Genomic DNA, 22,365 nt, shown 5'->3' with positions numbered 1-22,365 from the left:
AAGGTACAAACTCCCAGTTATAAGAAAAATAAGGACAAAAGGTGGAATGTATAACATGACTCTAGTGAACACTACTGTGTGATGTATGTGAAAGATGTTCAGAGAATAAATCCCAAGAATTCTCACAAGAAAAAAAACCTTTTGGGAGTTCCTGTCGTAGCTCAGTGGTTAACCAACCTGACTGGTATCCGTGAGGATGTGGGGTCCTATCCCTGGCCTCGATCAGTGGGTTAAGAATCTGGCATTGCTTTGAGCTGTGGTGTAGGTCACAGACGCGGCTCGGATCCTGCGTTGCTATGGCTCTGGTGTAGGCCGGTGGCTATGGCTCCAGTTCGACCCATAGCCTGGGAACCTCCATGTGCCACGGGATGGGCCCAAGAAATGGCAAAAAGTCAAAAAAATAATAACAATAATAATAAACTATATGAGATAATGGATGTTAAATAAAGTGATTTTTGTAATCTTTATTTTGTGGTATCTGTCATACCATTATGCTATATATACTTTAAACACCTATAGCACTGTATGTCAATGATCTCATAAAACTAGAAGAAAATATTTACAAGATAAAAACGAAAAGTGCAGAAAGGTTATAAGTGAAAGAGGACAAACGACAACTCTTTTTCCTTTAGAGTTTTTTTTTTTTTTTATTTTCCCACTGTACAGCAAGGGGGTCAGGTTATCCTTACATGTATACATTACATTTTTCCCCCAGCCTTTCTTCTGTTGCAACATGAGTATCTAGACAAAGTTCTCAATGCTATTCAGCAGGATCTCCTTGTAAATCTATTCCAAGCTGTGTCTGATAAGCCCAAGCTTCCCCCGATCCCTCCCACTCCCTCCCCCTCCCATCAGGCAGCCACAAGTCTCTTCTCCAAGTCCATGATTTTCTTTTCTTTAGAGTTATTTTATTAAATCACAAATATACAACCGCTTCCCCACGCGACACCTGAAACTTACAAATGTAATAGTCAAAGAAGGAATACTTCCACACTCTTACAAAGACCACTAGAAAGAAGCAACTAAAAAGTTAAGAAACTGTTTCTCTGCATCTGTTCCAATGTCTTCTCTACGTCACTGCACATTTATGCATCACCGAAAAGAGTGTAACATTCTTATTTCGATAACCTGAAGCTGTTCTGTTTCCTCTCAGTTCTCATCCTCTACTTATACAGTGAAGACCATGGAAAATAGGAAGAAGCTCAATATGGTCTGGCCTCCCTATACCCCTCATTTCCTCCACTGCCTCCTGGACCATAGTCTCCTCCACCATACGGAGCCACCATGTGCCTGCTCTCACCAAAGTTTCCATTCTTCACTGGACCATAGTTAGAAGGGTCCTGGTTATAATTTCCAAAGGCATTGTAATTTCCTTCTCCATAATCTCCTCCTCCATAGTTGCCATAACCGTCGCCAAAGCCGCTACTCAGGTTGCTGTATCCAGCTCCTCTATCACCATATCCTCCTCCATAACCAGGGCAACCTCCAAAACTGCCACCTGCAGGTCCTCCTCCATACTCATAATAGCCATCCCCCAAAACAGGGCCTCTTGCATAACCCTCAGATCCTCCTCTGAAATTCCTTCCTGGTCCTGCTCCAAAATTTCCACCACCACCACCACCACCACCACCACTAGGAATATCTCCAAAACCAACGTGGCGTCCTCTTCTACGTCTAGAACTTTGGACTTCCTGCATTCCTTGTCTAGACAAAGCCTTTTCTAGTTGTGCATGATGACCATTGATGGTGTGGTACTTCTGCAACACGATCTTGTCCACGGGATCATGGTCGTCAAAGGTAACAAACCCAAAGGCTGTTTTCCTCCCAGACTGCCTAATGATCTCAATAGCGTCAATAGTCCCATATCTCTCAAAGTAATCTCTGAGATGACGTTCCGTGGTGTCTTCCTTAATTCCGCCAACAAACAGCTTCTTGGTGGTGACACAAGCCCCGGGCTTTCCAGATTCCTCTCTTGGGACAACGCGTTTGGAGGCCACCACTCTTCCATCAATGGAATGAGGTCTGGCCGCCATGGCAGCATCAACCTCGGCCACGGATGAAAAGATGACAAACCCGAATCCTCTCGATCTTTGGCTTGAAGGATCCCTTATGACCACACAGTCTGTAAGTTTTCCCCATTGCTGGTAGTAGTTCCTCAGACTTTCTTCTTTGGTTTCAGAGCACAAGCCACCAATAAAGAGTTTACGGAATTGCTCGCTTTCCCTCTTTTTCTTCTTCAAGGGAACAGATTTTGAAGTTTTCTCCATTGCGGACTCAGTCAGTTGCTTCAGCTTGATTTCCTACTGCTGAGGAAGATGTGAGAGATCTCAGGGATGAGTGCAGACCTGGACCGGTCCCGGCCCTGCAGTGAAAACCTGCTGAAAGCCTGCGCTGCTGCAGGAACAGCCCCTCCAGGGGCACCTCCGCAGGGGACCTGGCGATGCTGCTACTGCTACTGCCTCTGGAGTGGCTGCGGCCCTTGAATCAATCTTGAGCGCCTTTCAGTTTTCCTGCAAAACACCATTTTCACAGGGTGACCTTTCCTGATCCAGTCATTAAAAATCCATATTGCATTTTCTCCTTTAATTTTTCCACTGTGTAATTGCGTGTCATCCCTTTATACGGCTTTTTCCCACTAAGTTGGATACTCAATGAAGAGTTGGCTGATATGGACTTGAATGTTTCACACGGACATATGCATTCGCTTTGCCCTTAGAAGGTGCTCAGATAAATTTTTTGAAAGAAACTATTCAAGTGCCAAAACCAAAAAAACTACCTTGTAAATTTTTCTAATAAATTCTCCACTCCACTACAGTCATACAAGGGTATGGTATAAGTTCTCCGGTAGGGTGCAGCTAGTTGTCACTATGTCACATCCTTTCTCTGTAATCCTGGTCAAACTCTTATCTCAATAATCTGTTTAAAATGTAAACCTGATCAGTGCACCCCTTCTGTTCAATCTGTTGTCTTCAGGAGGTATTTTTAAAGGGAGAAGCTAGACCTATTATTTTATTTCTTTTGCCCTGCGGTAATTATTATTACTTCTACCACTTACATTACTTAAGATGTCCCGGTTTGGAGGGAAAATTCCGTGATCCTCCTGTTTACAGAGCACCTACTCTGACTACAAGCCGTAATTCAGAATTTCACTTAACAAAGGCATTGCTCCAGTTTAATCTTGATGAGAATAGGGTTATAGGCTAAAGAACGTCCCCTGTAGTGTTAAGAATGATTAAGTGCTCTGATAATCAATCAGGCCCTCACAGAGACAGAGGAGCAGGGGGAGATGGAGCAGGAGGAGATGTAAGAAGGGGGAAAACACTGATGACAATTATTGATGATGAAAAGATTGGGGAAGGCCAAAGTGATGACATGTATAAAGCAGAGAACTGAGTGTTTTTTTTTTTGTTTGTTTGTTTGTTTGTTTTTGTCTTTTTGTCTTTTCTAGGGCCGCTCCCGAGGCATATGAAGGTTCCCAGGCTAGGGGTCTAATCAGAGCTGTAGCCACCGGCCCACACCAGAGCCACAGCAATGCGGGATCTGAGACGCCATGGCAATGCCGGATCCTTAACCCACTAAGAAAGGCCAGGGATCGAATCCTCAACCTCATGGTTCCTAATTGGATTCGTTAGGAACCACTGAGCCACAGAGGGAACTCCCTGAATTTTTTAAAAGAAAGAAAAAAGGACTGAGCACATTGTAGGTAAAACCCTTTTCAGAGAGAACTGTTTAAACAGAGCAAGATCAAAAACTACTACTTCATAGCGGGATTTTTGTTTTTGGCCTTTTAGGGCCACACCCGTGGCATATGGAAGTTCCCAGGCTAGGGGTTAAATTGGAGCTCCAGCTGCCGGCCTACACTACAGCCACAGCAACGCCAGAGCCCACCCGTGTCTGTGACCTACATCACAGATCCGCTAGATCCTTGACCTGCTTATTGAGGCCAGGGATCAAACCCGAATCCTCATGGATACTAGTTGGGTGGTTTCTGCTGTGCCGCAACCTGAACACCCAACAGTGATTTTTAAAAAAACAAATAAACTGGCTTATTAGCAGAAGAAAGCTTCATGATACCAAAATAGACAAAACCTTGACCATTAATTACGAGAGAACTTCTTGTATTAAGAGCTACTCTCTGCTAACTGAAAGAGATTTCACAAAAGAAAAAAGTATGTTATATGAACACTCTCTTGCCCCCAATATGAATTCCACACTCACCAGAAGAGCTAGACTGGGAAAACAGGTCCTTTCAGGTTGTCCAATCTTCCACAGCTGGACCCACTCCTGAGCTGCAGACAGCCTGAGGCTTGCTGGAAAGTTCAGTGACTTCTGCCTCTGATTCCCCTTTTATAGAGGAAGAGTGTGGATAACCCAATCTGTGAGGAGAGGAGACGCCCTATCTCAGATTGAAGGGATTAGAGAGGTTCCTACATTTTTATACACACACGCACACACAGGAATCTGAGACCCCTGACATCTCAGCTACTGTTAGAGATTTTAAAATTCAATACTTGGGCAGGGGTATTTGTCATCTCTACCAAATTTTGAAAATCAGCTTTAATTAGGACAGTATTGATGCTGGATATAGAATTCTGGCTTGATGTGAGATTTTTTTTTTAATTAAAGTATACTTGATTTACAATGTGATGCCAATTTCTTCTTTACAGCATAGTGACCCGGTCATATATAGATATACACACATACACATTCTTTTTCTCATACTATCCTCCATTGTGTTCTATCCCAAGAGGCTGGATATAATTCCCTGTGCTGTACAGTAGGACCTCATTGCTTATCCATTCTAAATGGAATAGTTGGCATCTACCAATCCAAACTCCCTGTCTACCCCACTCCCTCCCCCTCCCCCATGTGAGATTTTTTTAGCACTTTAAATAGGTGCCCTGTTGATATCTATCTTAATTTATTTTTAATTTATGTCTAGACCTCACTGATGAGCCATTTTCATGCTTTTTAGCCTCTGTATTTGCTAAAATTCTTTTCACATGGACTTTGTTCTTTAGGCCATCTTTACACTCATTATTGTTTCCTGCGTATTTGCTTTGCTTAAAGAATGTCCAGTTAATTGCATCTCTGGGTTGATGTCTTTCATCCACTTGTGATATCACTTCCTCCCCCACCTTCTCTCTGCTCCCCTTTTAATCACATCCCACTTCTCTTTCAACTCTACCCTAAGCTTTATAATATTTTCCATTCGATGCTTTTGTTGGGATATTTGCACTTCCACTGCCTCGTAGCTTAGTAAACCAGGCTTTTCTTGGGATCAAAACCTTCTTAATTACTTAGTTTCTTATATTCAGTTCTAATCTTTTTTTTTTTTTTTTGATCTTTTTCCCTATTCTAGGGCTGCTCCCACGGCATATGGAGGTTCCCAGGCTAAGGGTCGAATCAGAGCTGTAGCTGCTGGCCTATGCCAGAGCCAGAGCAACCCGGGATCCAAGCCGCATCTTTGACCTACACCACAGCTCATGGCAACGCCGGATCCCCAACACACTGAGCGAGGCCAGGGATCAAACCCGAAACCTCGTGGTTCCCAGTTAGATTCGTTAACCACTGAGCCACGACGGGAACGGGAACGCCCCAAGTTCTAATCTAAACACATTCGATAGCTTTAATTTTCTAAAAAAGAAAGAGCAGCTTCATGATGAGATTTTATTCCTTTTGATACAGTAAAACTCAGGAGAAAATTATAATGTGGATCACATTAAGATGTAACAGGAGTCAGAATTCATCAGAATTCGCCAGTAAGACAGAGAGGGTGGAAAACCTGAGTGGGAGAAAAGATTTGTGTTACATATGTCTGATAAAGTACAGCAAGCTAAATTATGCAAAGACATTAGTTCTTTCGAATGAAACAAAATGCTGAAAGCCCTAGGAAAAAGGGTCAAATTCTAGTATAGGGAGTCCATAAAAATTGATAAATAGTCTGCATGAATTCTCTCACAATTGTAAATCTTATGAACTCTCCAAACAGATGAAGTATAATGGATCAAATTTAGCTTTTGGACTGAGAATGCACTTTAATCGGAAAACACTGTATTTCAAGACTGAGACAGAAGATAAGGAGATAGCTTCTTTGTTCTTCGTGCTGATGTGGACTACATTTTGAAGTGGGATTATTTTGATTTCTTCAGCTAAAGAGAAGTGTTCCCTTGTGTGTGTTCACTTTCTTTAGTGTGTTCTACAAAATGTAATATTACATAGGTTACGTTATTCTATTGCTATGGTGTTGGGTGGATAATATAATGTCTGATGTTTAATTATATGTGGCAACGTGACTGGGCTCAGGGCTGCCCAGTTAGCTGGTTCAGCATCATTTCTGGGTGTTCCTGAGGGTGAGTCTGGAAGAGATGAGCATTTGACACAGACTAAGTTAAGAAATTTATCCTCCCAGTGTGGGTGGGGCTTATCTAATTAGCTGAGGGCCCAAATTGGGGGGGTGGGGGGAGAGGTGAAGGAAGAGTGAATTCACTCTTTCTTCCTGACTTGGGATCCATTTTTCACTCCCTTGGACTCAGAGCTCCTAGTTCTCAGGACTTCAGACTTGGACTGAATTATGCCACTGGCTTTTCTGCTCCTCCAGCTTGCAGATGGTAGATTGAGGGGCTCCTCTGCCTCATAACCTAAATAGATCTCTTATTCTATATGCTTTATCTCCCATTGGTTCTGTTTCTCTAGAGAACCCTGAATGATACATACGAATAAAGTTCCCCCCAAAAAAAAGTGCACCTGAAGGAAAATTTCTAAGGCATGGGAGGAGTCTCCCCCACACCCCAGAAGGAGGTAATCCATCCCACAGGAACACACCCAAAAAAACACACTTAAAATGAATAGACACATGTTCAAGCTAACACTCTCTCTGCTATTGATCATAGCAGTTATTTCTGTGTGCCCAGTTATAAATTCTTTGCTCTAGCTATGATCTCTTTTCCTCTCATAGAGGTTAAATCACACAGGAGCAGTGAGTCAGTTTCGTTTCTTTCTGGATCACAAGCTTTGTACCAGAGCTTTGCACACAGTGGGTGCCCTATACACAGCGTGTCCGGGAATTCCTATGGTGGCTTAATGGGAGGATGTGGGTTCAATCCCTGGCCTGATTCAGTGGGTTAAGGATCGGCTTTGCTGTGGCCGTGGTAATGGCCGATTGGACCTCTAGTGGGAACTTCCATATGCTCCAGATGCAACTGTTAAAAAAAAAAAATAGGGTGACCAGATAATTTTCTCTCCAAACTGCAATATACAGGGGAATAAAGAGGGTATCGATAGTAATGCGAATAGGACACCTGGGTAAATATCTGCTGAAGACAAAAAAAAATGAAGGACTGAAACGTTAAAGAGATGTATGTGGAAATTTTTTTAAAAATTACACATATTTTACAAAATGGAAATGAACTCCCAGACTTTGAAAGCAAATTTATGGTTAGCGAAGGGGAAAGGTGGAGAGGAGGGATGGATTAGGAGTCTGCGAATGGCATGTGCACACTTTTGTGTATGGAATGGATGGTCAACAGGGACCAGCTGTACAGCACAGGGAACGCTACTCAATATTCTGTGATAACTTATATGGGAAAAGAATCCGAAAAAGACAGAATATGTGTATAACTGAATTACTTCGTTGTACAGCAGAAATTAACACAGCATTGTAAATCAGGTATGCATTTTAAACAGATCAGTGCCATTTGAATCTTGTGATTGGGTTATCAGGAGAAAGCATTTGTTGTTTTTCTTTTCTTTGTCTGTCTTTCTTTTTTTTTTTTTTTTTTTTGGAGGTGCGGTTTCGAGCATGCTGTCCAACCTCCCAAGCACAGGTGCCAAGGATGTTTTAAAGGAGTAAAAGGAGCCACAGAGAAGCCCCCAAAATTCAGCCTAAAAATTTCCTCTGGGTTCTGGCATAACCTAAACTGCCCATCTGTCAGGGGCAACACTGGGAGACTCAGAAGCGAATAGCTCCTGAAAGCGGCAGAGTCTGGAGAAATTTCTGAGGACACACGTGCTGGGAATGGATGATGGCTTTCTGGACTCATCCGGAGAAGAATGACCTTGGGAAGACCGGCTGGCTGGAAAGTTCAGATCCTAGGAAGGTCACACCCTCCTAAGCACAGTGAGCTGAGAGAGAGGAATATGCCCAGGGACGAAGTGGAAAACCAAATCACAGGCATGCTTTTAAGACATCACAGGTTTAGTTCCAGACCACAGCAATTATGTCAATACCACAAAAAGCGAATCAAACAAATTTGTTGGTTTCCTGGTACATGTAAAATTCATGTTTACACCATCACGCCATCTATGGAGTGGGCGCTGAGGGCTCTGGGAGGCTTGCCTGGTTCAGGGTTGCTGCAGAACTTCGATTTGTGAAAAACACAATAGGTGCAAAGCACAATAAAAGCAAGTGTGCCTGGAGACCTGCCATTTTACATAAAATGGAATACTGAGTTTTCATGGGCTCAAGGTGATCCATTAGTTCAAAAACTGCCTGCCATCACAAAGCTTAAGAAGGTTTAATGAAGAGTTTCCAAAAATATCTTTAACCATATCCAGCACACAATAAAAAATTTAAAAAAAAAATCCCTAGATGGAGTTCTCGTAGTGGTGCAACAGAAACAGATCCGACTAGGAACCATGAGGTTGCAGGTTTGATCCCTGGCCTCAGTCATTGGGTTAAGGATCCAGCATTGCGGTGAGCTGTGGTGTAGGTTGCAGACGCGGCTTGGATCTGGTGTGGCTGTGGCTGTGGTGTCGGCCGGCAGCTGTAGCTCTGATTGGACCCCTAGCCTGGGAACCTCCATATGCCGCGGGTGCAGCCCAAAAAAGAAAAAGAAAAAAAAAATTCCTAGGCATGCAAAGAAGCAAGCAAGTTACCCATTATGAGTATATCAATAAACAGACCTGACATAGACACAATGTAGAGGTTGGAGTTAGCAGACAAGCCTGTCAAAATAAGTATGAAATATACCCTTTTCTTTAAAGAGAAGTATCACGGACAAATTGTGGAAAACGAAGAACAAATTGCAAAGCTTCAAAGCAACCAACGAAAAGAGACATGTTACCTTTTTAAAATTTCGCCAAGTAGAGTTGATTGCAATATCGTGCCACATTCTGCTATACAGCAAAGTGACTCGGTTATACATATATACCCACCCATTTTTTATATTCTTTTCCATCTCACAGGCTGTCCCCCCTGTTTGGATATAGTTCTCTGGGTTACAGATTTCTCCTTGTTGTACATCCGTTCTCTATGCAAAAGTTTGCATCTCCTAACCCTAAAAAAACACCTGGTCCATTCCACTCCTTCCCCTCCCCTTGGCAACCGCAAGTCTGTTCTCTGTGAGACACATTTTTTTCAAAGGAGCAACAATAAAACAAATTAGGACTTTTTTAGAAGGAAATGGTACCATGTGCAGCCACATGGATGGACCTAGAGATTCTCATGCTCAGTGAAGAAAGTCAGACAGAGAAAGACAAATACCATATGGTATCGCTTATATGTAGATTCTAATAAAAATGACACAAAAGAACTTATGTACAAAAAAGAAACAAATGCACAGATTTCAAAACCCATTGTATGGTTACCATGGTGAAAACTGTTCTAGGGAGGGAATAATTGGGAGAGTGGCAATAACACATACACACGGCTGTATCAAATAGCTGATTTACTAGAGCCTACTGTCTAGCACAGGGACATTTACTCAATCCTTTGTAATAAGCTATATAGGAAAAAGAATGGATATATTTATATGTGTGACTGATTCACTTTGCTGTGCACATAAAGTTAATACAACATTGTAAGTCAACTATACTCCAAAAAGGTAATTTTTTTAAAATGCACTATATATATTTTGAAAATGTGTTAAAGTGAATCTACTATGTACAGGACAGGTGCAGGTGTGACAAATAGTATTGTAGGACTAGAAGATTAGAAGTGTGCAGTGCATGGCCCCTGCTGGGGACTCTGCCAAATTCACAGCTATGATTTGTAGCAGAGGGCAGGTGTACATTAGAGTCTTCATAAGGATGTTTAAACTTGATGTGATCTTCTTTTTTTTTGTCTCTTTAGGGCCACACCCACAGCATATGGAGGTTCCCAGGCTAGGGGTCAAATCGGAGCTGCAGCTGCTGGCCCACACCACAGTCACAGCAACGCGGGATCCAAGCCGTGTCTGCAACCTACACCACAGCTCACGGCAATGCAAAGGGGATCCTCAACCCACTGAGCAAGACCAGGGATTGAACCCACATCCTCATGGATACTAGTCAGGTTTGTTAACTGCTGAGCCACGACAGGAACTCCTGATGTGATTTTCAAAGACACATTTGTGGAAGTTCCCTTTGTGACTCATTGGTTAATGAACCCAAGCAGAATCATTGAGGATGCGGGTTCAATCCCTGCCTCCCTCAATGGGTTAAGGATCTGGCATTGCCATGAGCAGTGGTGTAGGTCACAGACATGACTTGGATCCCACATTGCTGTGGCTGTGCAGTAGTCTGGCAGCGGCAGCTCCGATTTGACTCCTAGCCTGGGAATTTCCATATGCCATGGGTATGGCCCTAAAAAGCAAATAATAATAATAATAAATGAAAACAGATTCATGCTTTGTTGTGGCTAACACTATGGGACATTTGTTTGCGTTGTCACCACTCTTCATATCAATAGATGCTTGACTTGATTAGCATTTAAGGGTAAACCTCTATTTGGATTCATTTCCACTGCGCCACAACAGGAACTCCCAGAACCATTATACACTTACTTGGGTTGTTTTGGGGAAAAGAGCATATAGAATGCATACAAGTCTTTGTTGGGTACACTTGTTGAGAGCCTTTTCTCCTAGATTGCGAACAGTCTCCTATTTTATGTGGTGTCTTTGGTTCTGATTTTAGTTCTCTCTGCAATGTGGACTTGGTCCTGATATGACACAGACGAGCTATGTATGACATGCTATACTTCAGTTACGTTCAGTATGTGACATTAATATGGTGGTGGGATTTTGTTTTATTTTTATTTTTTGGCCATGCCTGTGGCATGTGGAAGTTCCCGGGCCAGGTCTAGAACCCAAACCTCCACAGTGAAAATGCTGATCCTTAACCTGCTGTGCCCCAAGGTAACTCCGATGTGGTGAGGATTTTAACATAGAGAAACATAGTTGTGGTTACAATTGTTAAATGTCTCTTTACATGTCATCTACCTTCTCGTATTCCACTTAGGACATCCAGATTTTTTTATTGGAATATAGTTGACTTAACAATGTTGTTTTAGTTTCAGATGTACAGCAAAGTGATTCAGTAACACATATTCATATATCCATTCTGTTTCAGATTCTTTTCCCGTAGAGGTTATTACAGAGTATTGAGTAGATTTCCAGATTTTTGAGTGGAGGATTACTTCTTTCTCATGGTGTAGAAGTGATGTGGTTCGTGTGTGACCGACCACATCCTTAAGGAGCTCTTCGGCCTTAACCTGATTCCTTTCTACCTGGGGCAGTGAATGGATCCAGAAGGAGCATGTGACCCAGTTAGGGCCATGGAAGAGATTAAATTCCATGGTTTGTGCAGAATGCATGATAACTTGGAGAGGTCTTGTTCTTGTTGAGCCAACTTAAGTTTGGTTTTCTGTTATGTACAACCAAAATAAACCCAAAGGATATAATAATTCTGTAGTTACTAGTATTTATGGAGCAGTCCCTGGGTCTATCTTTATATCAAAACTCAACAGTGATACGGACATTCTTTTATCTATTCAGTTATTTCCCTGTTTGTCCCGTGTCACGATCTGTTTCTACACCCAGGGTTGCCATTTATCTCCCTACTCGGTCCTTCAATCTCAAAATTTTGTTCCTGTATCCACTCCCTTTCCTCCTCCTTCCCTTCATTCATTCATTCATTCATCCATCCATCAACTCCTCCCATTGTCCCACTTTCTCTCTCTCATTCTCTCTCTCTCTCCATCCCTCCATCTATCCCTTCTCTTCATCCTTTCTTCTAATTAATACATATTAATTAGCCATTGTCTATTTTACATGCACTGCCCATCACTATTAGGATTAGCCACAGTTTAGTTATTTATTTATTTATTTATTTACTGAGAGTTATGTATTATTCCATGGACAAAACTGAGGACTCAGTGACCCTAAGACTGCTCTGAGGAGGTAGGGGTGCAGAGGTAGATATACAGGAATTTTGCAATGAAGGGCAGGTAGTAGGAACAAAGGATTATTGGTAATAACAGAAAACTCAGCATCTCAAGCTAAGGAATTTAGCACTTTTCCATGTATGGGAAGATGCAAAAGACGGGGCACAACTGACCTCATTCCCTTGAGATGCACCTCAGCTCTCTGGGGCCTGTATCTGTGTTCTCACATCCTGAGTTTCCTCAGGGCTCCTGCCATTAGGAGTGGCTGCAGTCTGATGGCTGCCAGATGGCAGGTATTCTTTTGTGTCCTTCCTGAGTTCCCTCAGAGCTGATCGGCTCACCCTTGGAAGTGGAGGATTACCCTTATTTTATTTTATTTTTTTTCTGGAGTTCCCGGCCCAGGGATCAGATCTAAGCCACAGTTGCGGCAACACTAGATGCTGTAACCCACTGTGCCAGGCCAGGGGTCGAACCTGCGTCCCAGGGCTCCAGAGATGCTGCCGGTCCCACTGTGCCACAGCGGGAACTCTAGACAAGACACATTTTAAATGCTCAGTAGTAATGTGTGGCTAGTGTCTACCAGGTTGGGAAAAGACATTAAAATATACTGTCTTTTTAGAGCAGTTCTAGGTTTACACAAAAATGGAAAGTACAAAGGTTTCTCACACATTCCATTTTCACCCTACCCCCCACTGTTTCCTCTATGATTAACATCTTTCATTTGCATGATATATTTGCTATAAGTAATGAAACAATATTGATACATTATTATTAACTGAAGTCCATAGTTGACACTAGGGTTAACTCTTTGGGTTGTACCGTTTATGAGTTTTGAGAAAGACATCCTGTGCCCACCATGATGTCATCATACAGAATAATTGCTTTGTTGTCATAAAAATTCCCTGTGCTCCAGGGCCATATATATATATTTATAGGTGTGACCATTGCCATCAACGTTTAGGGTCATGGGGAACAGAGGAGTACTTTCTAAGTATTATCCTCTGCTTTTTTTTTTCTTTTTTTTTTTCCCACTGTACTGCAAGGGGGTCAGGTTATCCTTACATGTATACATTACAATTACAGTTTTTCCCCCACCCTTTCTTCTGTTGCAACATGAGTATCTAGACAAAGTTCTCAATGCTATTCAGCAGGATCTCCTTGTAAATCTATTCTAAGTTGTGTCTGATAAGCCCAAGCTCCCGATCCCTCCCACTCCCTCCCCCTCCCATCAGGCAGCCACAAGTCTCTTCTCCAAGTCCATGATTTTCTTTTCTGAGGAGATGTTCATTTGTGCTGGATATTAGATTCCAGTTATAAGTGATATCATAGGATATTTGTCTTTGTCTTTCTGGCTCATTTCACTCAGGATGAGATTCTCTAGCTCCATTCATGTTGCTGCAAATGGCATTATGTCATTTTTTTCTATGGCTGAGTAGTATTCCATTGTGTATATATACCACATCTTCCGAATCCAATCATCTGTCGATGGACATTTAGGTTGTTTCCAGGTCCTGGCTATTGTGAATAGTGCTGCAATGAACATGCGGGTGCATGTGTCTCTTTTAAGTAGAGTTTTGTCCGGATAGATGCCCAAGAGTGGGATTGCGGGGTCATATGGAAGTTCTATGTATAGATTTCTAAGGTATCTCCAAACTGTTCTCCATAGTGGCTGTACCAGTTTACATTCCCACCAGCAGTGCAGGAGGGTCCACTTTTCTCCACACCCCCTCCAGCACTTGTTATTTGTGGATTTATTAATGATGGCCATTCTGACTGGTGTGAGGTGGTATCTCATGGTAGTTTTGATTTGCATTTCTCTTATAACCAGCGATGTTGAGCATTTTTTCATGTGTTTGTTGGCCATCTGTATATCTTCTTTGGAGAAATGTCTATTCGGGTCTTTTGCCCATTTTTCCATTGATTGATTGGTTTTTTTGCTGTTGGGTTGTATAAGTTGCTTATATATCCTAGAGATTAAGCCCTTGTCAGTTGCATCATTTGAAACTATTTTCTCCCATTCTGTAAGTTGTCTTTTTGTTTTCTTTTGGGTTTCCTTTGCTGTGCAAAAGCTTTTCAGTTTGATGAGGTCCCATGGGTTTATTTTTGCTCTTATTTCTGTTGCTTTGGGAGACTGACCTGAGAAAATATTCATGATGTTGATGTCAGAGAGTGTTTTGCCTATGTTTTCTTCTAGGAGTTTGATGGTGTCCTGTCGTATATTTAAGTCTTTCAGCCATTGGGAGTTTATTTTTGTGCATGGTGTGAGGGTGTGTTCTAGTTTCATTGCTTTGCATGCAGCTGTCCAGGTTTCCCAGCAATGCTTGCTGAATAGACTTTCTTTTTCCCATTTGATGTTCTTGCCTCCCTTGTCAAAGATTAATTGACCATAGGTGTCAGGGTTTATTTCCGGATTCTCTATTCTGTTCCATTGGTCTGTCTGTCTGTTTTGGTACCAGTACCACACTGTTTTGATGACTGTGCCTTTGTAGTATTGCTTGAAGTCTGGGAGAGTTATGCCTCCTGCTTGGTTGTTGTTTCTCAGGATTGCTTTGGCGATTCTGGGTCTTTTGTGGTTCCATATAAATGTTTGGATTGTTTGTTCTAGTTCTGTGAAAAATGTCATGGGTAATTTGATAGGGATTGCATTGAATCTGTACATTGCTTTGGGTAGTGTGGCCATTTTTACAATATTAATTTCTTCCAATCCAGGTACGTGGAGTATCTTTCCATTTCTTTACATCTTCTTTGATTTCTTTGATTAAAGTTTTATAGTTCTCGGCATATAGGTCCTTTACCTCTTTGGTCAGGTGTATTCCGAGGTATTTGATTTTGTGAGGTACAACTTTAAAAGGTATCGTATTTTTGTATTCCTTTTCTAATGTTTCATTGCTGGTATACAGAAATGCAACTGACTTCTGAATGTTAATCTTATATCCTGCTACTTTGCTGAATTTATGAATCAGTTCAAGGAGTTTTGGGGTTGAGTCCTTAGGGTTTTCTAGGTATAGTATCATGTCATCTGCATACAGTGACAGTTTGATCTCTTCTCTTCCTATATGGATGCCTTTGATTTCTTTTGTTTGTCTAATTGCTGTGGCCAGGACTTCCAAAACGATGTTGAAGAAAGAGCAGTGGTGAGAGTGGGCATCCCTGTCTTGTTCCAGATTTGAGTGAGAAGGCTTTCAGTTTTTCCCCATTGAGGATTATATTTGCTGTGGGTTTATCATAAATGGCTTTGGTTATATTCAGGGATGTTCCCTCTATACCCACTTTGGCGAGGGTCTTGATCATGAATGGATGTTGAACTTTGTCACATGCTTTTTCTGCATCTATTGAGATGATCATATGATTTTTGACTTCTTTTTTTGTTAATGTGGCTATGATGCTGATTGATTTGCGTATGTTGAACCATCCTTGTGAACCTGGGATGAACCCAACCTGGTCATGGTGTATAATCTTTTTGGTATGTTGTTGGATTCGGTTGGCTAAGATTTTGTTGAGCATTTTTGCATCTATATTCATCAATGATATTGGGCGATAGTTTTCTTTTTTGGTGGTATCTCTGCCTGGTTTTGGAATGAGGGTGATGGTGGCCTCATAGAATGTCTTTGGGAGTATTCCTTCTTCTTCAACCTACCACATCTTCTTTAGCCAACCTTCTGTTGATGGACATTTAAGTTGCTTCCATGTCTTGGTTATTGTAAATAGTGCTGCGATGAAGATGGGGGTGCATGTTATCTTTTTGAATTATGGTTTTGTCTAGATATATGCTCAGGAGCATATATCTTTATGACTTAGATCTTGATATGTCCCCCTTTCCGCTTTAGGGCAGTATTTTGGAGCTCTCTGGATTACTGCCCCCTGGGCTATAGTTAGTGGACAAAACAAAAGATGTCCTGGTCCTCGGGGACAACCACCACTCCCAAAGGTGGGCCGCTGATCCCCATGGGAACTCGGGAAAGAAGCAGAGAAGACTGACCCAGAGCTGAGGTGCATCTCCAAGGAGTGACTCCCGTAAGCCCAGACCTTTAAATCTTCCCATAGAAACTGGTTTTCTGTCAATCGTTCGTGCCTATAACCTTCCCTTTGTTGCAAAATTCATAAATCCTAGCACCCCCACTCAACTGCTCGGAGCGGTTTCTCAGGGCTACCTGAGATGCTATCTCCTGGGCTTAAGTCCTAATTTCACCCCAAAGAAGATTTAACTCTCAACTTTTCAGGTGGTATTTTTTTAGTCGACAGGGGCTATGCTCAATATCCTGTCATAACCTACATGGGGAAAGAATCTGAAGAAGAACGGATATATGTCAAGGTGTAACTAATCCGCTTGGCTGTACACCTGAAACTAACCCAATGTTGCAAATCAACTATACTCCCATATTTTTTTTCTTTAAAGAAGGAGATGCTAGTGGCAAAAAGGAAAATGAGCAGTGGGGAAATATCAGTGTTTAGTGTTGCAAAGGATGGCAACATCCTGCCTGCCAGGTGTTTTCAATAGGAAGCATCCAGACTTGGGGAAGCTCTTAAATGACACCAGGAAAATAACTAGTTCTTTAAGTGCTTCTGGTTCTGAACGTGAGGGAGGACACTCTACATAAATGGCCTCGTTTAATTCTGCAACCCCTTTAGGGATTAATAACATCATGTTGCAGGTTGATGATCTGGGAAAAGGCAGAGTGAATGGATGGGGAAATTAATGCCATAGGCACTGATCGTCTTACTGTTTGTCGCTGGGCATTTTTCTCTTGCAACTCATTGGTAGATCAGAAGCATTATGGTATCTCAAAGTCCCATCTACTTTTCATTTGTGTTGGCCTCACTGGATTCTTTTTTTCTTTTTTTTTTTTTTTTTTTTTTTTTTTGTCTTTTCTAGGGCTGCTTCCCGTGACATATGGAGGTTGCCAGGCTAGGGGTCGAATCGGAGCTGTAGCCACCGACCTACACCAAAGCCACAGCGGTGTGGGATCCGAGCCGCGTCTGTGACCTACAACACAGCTCATGGCAACACCAGATCCTTAACCCACTGAGCGAGGCCAGGGATCAAACCCGCAACCTCCTGGTTCCTAGTCGGATTCGTTAACCACTGTGCCACGATGGGAACTAACTCCGCCTCACTGTATTCTTGCCATGAGGTTGCCCTATGAATGCATTGGCTGCAGAAGATCAGGTCCTTACCCCAAAGCAGGCTTTTCATCTTGAGTGCACTTCCCGACACGGTGATAATGTAGCTCTGTTAGCTGCACCCCTTTCTCAGGAATGTCCAATTTCACAATCCTGCTGGTGAGCCAGGGAGTCTGGCTGAAGAAAGAAAATCAGATGCAGAGCATGCCATTCTCAACTTCTGGAATTTCCGGGAAGGTCTGGGATTGAAAATCAAAGTAGGAGAGTATTCCCCACATGCTCCGTGTGGCCAGGAATTATCTTTATCCGAGGAGATGCTAGAGTGGGCTGCAGGAATCACTGAGGTGGGTAGGACCCAATCACAATGCTTTACACTATATGCAAATGACCAAGTTCTTGGAGTTCGCGCTGTGGCACAGTGGGTTTGGTGCAGTGGGTTAAGAATCCGGCTACAGTGCCTCAGGCTGCTATGGAGGCATGGGTTTGATCCCCATCCTGGGAACTTCCATATCCTATGGATTCAGCCTTAACAAAATAAATGAAACAAAACCCCCACAAAATCTTGCTGTGGGTGGTTTGCCTCCTTTCAGAGCATGGTAGAAGGTTACATATGGGCATTTAACAACTTGCTTCTAACTTAAGAATCTAATGAAAAATGACACAAGGAGTTCCCGCTGTGGTGCAGCAGGATTGGTGGCATCACTGCAACGCTGGTATGCAGGTTTGATCCCTGGCCCAGCACAGTGGATTAAGGATCCAGTGCTGCCAGAGCAATGGTGTAGGTCGAAGCTTCGGCTTGCATCTGATCCCTGGACTGGGAATTCCATATGCCCAGGGACAGGGGGAGGAAAAAGACATGAAAAAACCTTATTTATAAAACAAAAACAAACTGAGAGATTTCAAAACCAATCTTATGGCTACCATAGGTGAAACTGTTTCAGGGGGATAGTTGTGAGGGTTGGAATGAAATAAACACACTATTGTGTGAAAAAGATGATTAATGAGAACCTACCGGATAGGACAGGAAGATCTACTTAATAGTTTGTAATAAAGTATATGGGAAAAAAAAGAATGGATATATTTATATGCATGGTTGATTCACTTTGCTCTGCTCCCCTGAAACTAATACAACATTGTAAGTCAACTATACGTCACTACAATTCAATTTAAAAAAAGGGAAATTTTCTGGTTTACCAATTGTCCAATGGATGGAAACAGAACATATTTATTCAACCAATGTGTGTGTACATATATGTACATATATATACATGTATATTCATATTTCATATGTATATGAATGACTGGGTCACTGCTGTGCAGCAGAGTGTATGTATGTATATTACACACATGTATGTATATAATCATATAAATATGAATGACTGGGTCACTGCTGTGCTGTAGAAATTGGCACAACAGGAGTTCCCGTCGTGGCGCAGTGGTTAACGAATCCGACTAGGAACCATGAGGTTGCGGGTTCGGTCCCTGCTCTTGCTCAGTGGGTTGACGATCCGGCGTTGCCGTGAGCTGTGGTGTAGGTTGCAGACGCGGCTCGGATCCTGCGTTGCTGTGGCTCTGGCATAGGCCAGCGGCTTCAGCTCCGATTGGACCCCTAGCTTGGGAATCTCCATATGCCACAGAAGCGGCCCAAAGAAATAGCAAAAAGACAAAAAAAAAAAAAAAAAGAAAAGAAAAAGAAATTGGCACAACATTGTAAATCAACCATACTTTTATTAAAAATGCAAAAATAAAATAAATATGAAATCTGTGTATCATCCAATACTCTGAAACACCCTAGTTATTGCAGAATTAAAGTCACAGATGGTACCAACAAGTATCCCATTTTCTCCAGACTCCCTGCACCGTATGCAGCGAGAGCTGTGGTCCTGGATTCAGGAAAAGCCTTCTGGAGGGAAAGTCTATCTGTTGCTTCAGCTGCACTCCCTGCCCAGAGAATGAGATTTCCAGTGAGACAGGTGAGTGTACGCCTTGCAGGCGATTCTCCATCACTCTCTCATAGCTGCCATTCACCAACGGAAATGGGGAGGTTCTGGATGAGAACTTCAGAGTCAAAATTCTTTCTTTCTTCATTTAGGAATTTAATTCATTTAATCATTATAAGCAGTATTATTTCCACCTGAAATGACACACTCGATCTCTCTGCCCTGAACTAGCTTACTTGACTCCTTGTTTGAGACCCATGGCTGGCACGATCCATGTCGAGAGACCTTTTTTTAAAAAAGCATTTGATTGAAGTCTAGGTAGTTTAAAATGTTGCGGTAGTTTCTGCTGTATAGCAAAGTGATTCAGTTATACATATACATATATGTGTGTATATATATACACATTCTTCTTCATATTCTTTTCCATGATGGTTTATCGCAGATGTTGAATAAAATTCCCCGTGTTCTACAGTAGGACTTTGTTATTTATCTATTCTTTATATCATAGTTTGCATTGGCTAATCCCAAATTTCCAGTCCATCTGTCCTCACCCTCTCCTCGACAGCCACAAGTCTTTTCTCCATGTCTCTGCGTCCGTTTCTGTTTTGTAAGTAAGTTCATTTGTGTCATATTTTACTTTCCACATATAAGTGATAACATACGGTATTTGTCTTTTTCTGACGATTCATTTAGTATGATGATCTCTAGGTCTATCTGTGTTGCTGCAGATGGCATTATTTCATTCCTTTTGATGGCTGAGTAATATTCCATTGCATGTGCATATATATATATATAAACATCTCCTTTCTCCATTCATCTGTCGGTGGACATTTAGGTTGTTTCCATATTTTGGCTATCGTGGATAGTGCTGCTATGAATATTGGGGTGCGTGTGTCTTTTCTAACTATAGTTTGGACTGGATATATGCTCCGGAGTGGGATTGCTGGATGACATGGTAAATAACTCTAGTTTTAGTTTTTTGAAGAACCTCCATACTATTTAAGGAAGCCCTTCTTGACCACTCCACAATAACCTAACTCATCTCTGTTGCAGCATTTCACACAATATGAGAAGTACTTATTTTTCATCTTCTTTAAAACTACACTCGGATCACAGTGAGGCAATGGATCTAAATATGTTTGTGCTTTCAGTGTCTATGATTGTTCCTGACAAACAGCAGGAGTCCAGAAAGGTTGTGTTTGATGTTAGAAGTGGGTATTTTTGCAGTGCCCAACATGCTTGTTGTTCAGCATCTTCTTAGTGAGTGAGTCTTGGTCTTGATGTCCTCAAGTTCACAGATGAACAGGGGTGATGATGTATAATAATGGGATTCCAGGTGGTGACATAGAACTGCAGTAAAGGTATTCGGAGATCAGCGGGGTAAAATAAGGGATAGTGTCTACACTTCAGGGAAAGGAGATGTCACAGAATTCTTTGTAGGGGCAATACCATGGTATCATATGAGACTAACAAAAAGAGTAATGAATACTTGGTGAACTACTGAATTGGCAGAAAGGGGCAAAGTAGGGGGTTCAAGTTGTGGCTCATTGGATTAAGAACCTGACACAGTCTCTGTGAGGATATGGGTTTGATCCCTGGCCTCACTCTGTGGATTAAGGATCTGGCATTGCCATGAGCTGTGGGGTAGGTTGCAGATGCAGCTCTGATTCAACCCCTAGCCTGGGAACTTACATATGCTATAAAACATTTTTTAATGTGTTTCAATAGTCTGGAAAAAAAGGTCAGTATTTATTGGAAATCATTATCTACAGAGGATTCTTTTTTTTTTTTCTTTTCACATCTGCACTTGCGGCTTATGGAAGTTCTCAGGCTAGTGGTTGAGTTGGAGCTGTAGCTGCCGCCTACACCACAGCCACAGCAATGACAGATCTGAGCCGCATCTGTGACCTGTGCTTCAGCTTGCAGCCAGATACTTAACCCACTAATCGAGGCCAGGGTGGAACCCACATCCTCAAGGAGACTACATCAGGTCCCTAACCCACTGGGCCACAACAGGAGCTCCTGCAGAGGATCTTATATTTGGTGTTTAGATCGACAGAGAAGGAAATTAGGCTAACCTTGTCCAGTGCCCATCTTTGGGGACCAGTGAATAAAAGAAAATGACTGAACCTGGGCTGATGACAATTTGCCTTTCTCCCCAGAGGCGGATCGGGGTTTGAAGTGTTCAGAGCATCAGTATGCCAACAGAAAGCGAGATTGCTGCCTTCAAAAAGTTGTAACCTTTCTAGCATACGGGGACCCCCTGGGGATGTCTCTGACCTGCTCAGCTCTGTGCCTGTCTGCTCTCACAGCTGCGGTGCTGGGGATCTTTGTCAAGCACAGGGACACAGCCATTGTCAAGGGTAACAATCGAACTCTCAGCTGTGTCCTCCTCCTCTCCCTCACCTTCTGTTTTCTCTGTTCTTTACTCTTCACCGGCCGTCCCAACACAGCCACCTGCATTCTTCAACAAAGGGCACTTGGAGTGGTTTTCACTGTGGCTATTTCCACTGTCTTGGCCAAAACCATCACTGTGGTTGTAGTCTTCAAGGTCACTGCTCCAGACGAAAGGATGCGGCAGTGGTTGTTGTCAGGGGCACCTAACTTCGTCATTCCCATCTGCTCCTTTATCCAGCTGAATCTTTGCGGAGTCTGGCTGGGAACCTCCCCTCCCTTCATTGACACAGATACACACTCAACACGGCCACATCATCATCGTGTGCACCAAGGGCTCCGTCACTGCCTTCTACTGTGTCCTGGGGTGCCTGGGCTCCTTGGCCCTGGGGAGGTTCTCCTTGGCTTTCCTGGCCAGGAACCTGCCTGACATCTTCAATGAAGCCAAGTTCCTGACCTTCAGCATGCTGGTGTTCTGCACTGTCTGGGTCACTTTCCTCCCCGTCTACCACAGCACCAAGGGCAAGGTCATGGTGGCATGGAGATCTTCTCCATCTTGGCCTCCAGTGCTGGGCTGCTGGGCTGCTGGGCTGCAGCTTTGCCCCAAAGTGCTACATTATTCTCCTAAGTCCTGATAAGAACACTCTGCGTAGGTTAAGGGATCAAACACATTCTGGGAGCCAGAAGTCTTCTTAAGCTTTCACTCATGTGTTTCCTAAAATGAATAGAGTAAGAAGACAAAGCTGTAGAATTCTTACCATCAGAGAG

At 42.6% G+C, this 22,365-nt stretch overlaps 2 pseudogenes across 1 annotated transcript; one reads left to right on the top strand and one right to left on the bottom strand.

The window, feature by feature from the left end:
• Nucleotides 1-653: 653 nt before the first annotated feature.
• Nucleotides 654-4,377, bottom strand: LOC110259351 (heterogeneous nuclear ribonucleoproteins A2/B1 pseudogene; annotated as a pseudogene). Its single transcript, XR_014836634.1, has 2 exons — nt 4,219-4,377; nt 654-2,510 (listed from the first exon to the last, which is right to left on the bottom strand). The product of XR_014836634.1 is annotated as a heterogeneous nuclear ribonucleoproteins A2/B1 pseudogene (transcript).
• On the top strand, nt 2,334-22,293 carry LOC102167856 (vomeronasal type-2 receptor 116-like; annotated as a pseudogene).
• The last annotated feature ends 72 nt before the right edge of the window (nt 22,294-22,365 follow it).

Source organism: Sus scrofa, chromosome 2, assembly GCF_054392235.1.
Source record: "Sus scrofa isolate SSC_HxYL_T2T_F1_AM1 chromosome 2, Sscrofa_HxYL_maternal_Yorkshire_Landrace_v2.0, whole genome shotgun sequence".
Taxonomy (NCBI): domain Eukaryota; kingdom Metazoa; phylum Chordata; class Mammalia; order Artiodactyla; family Suidae; genus Sus; species Sus scrofa.
Note: the sequence above shows the minus strand (reverse complement) of the source record. Positions and strands in the feature narration are given on the sequence as shown.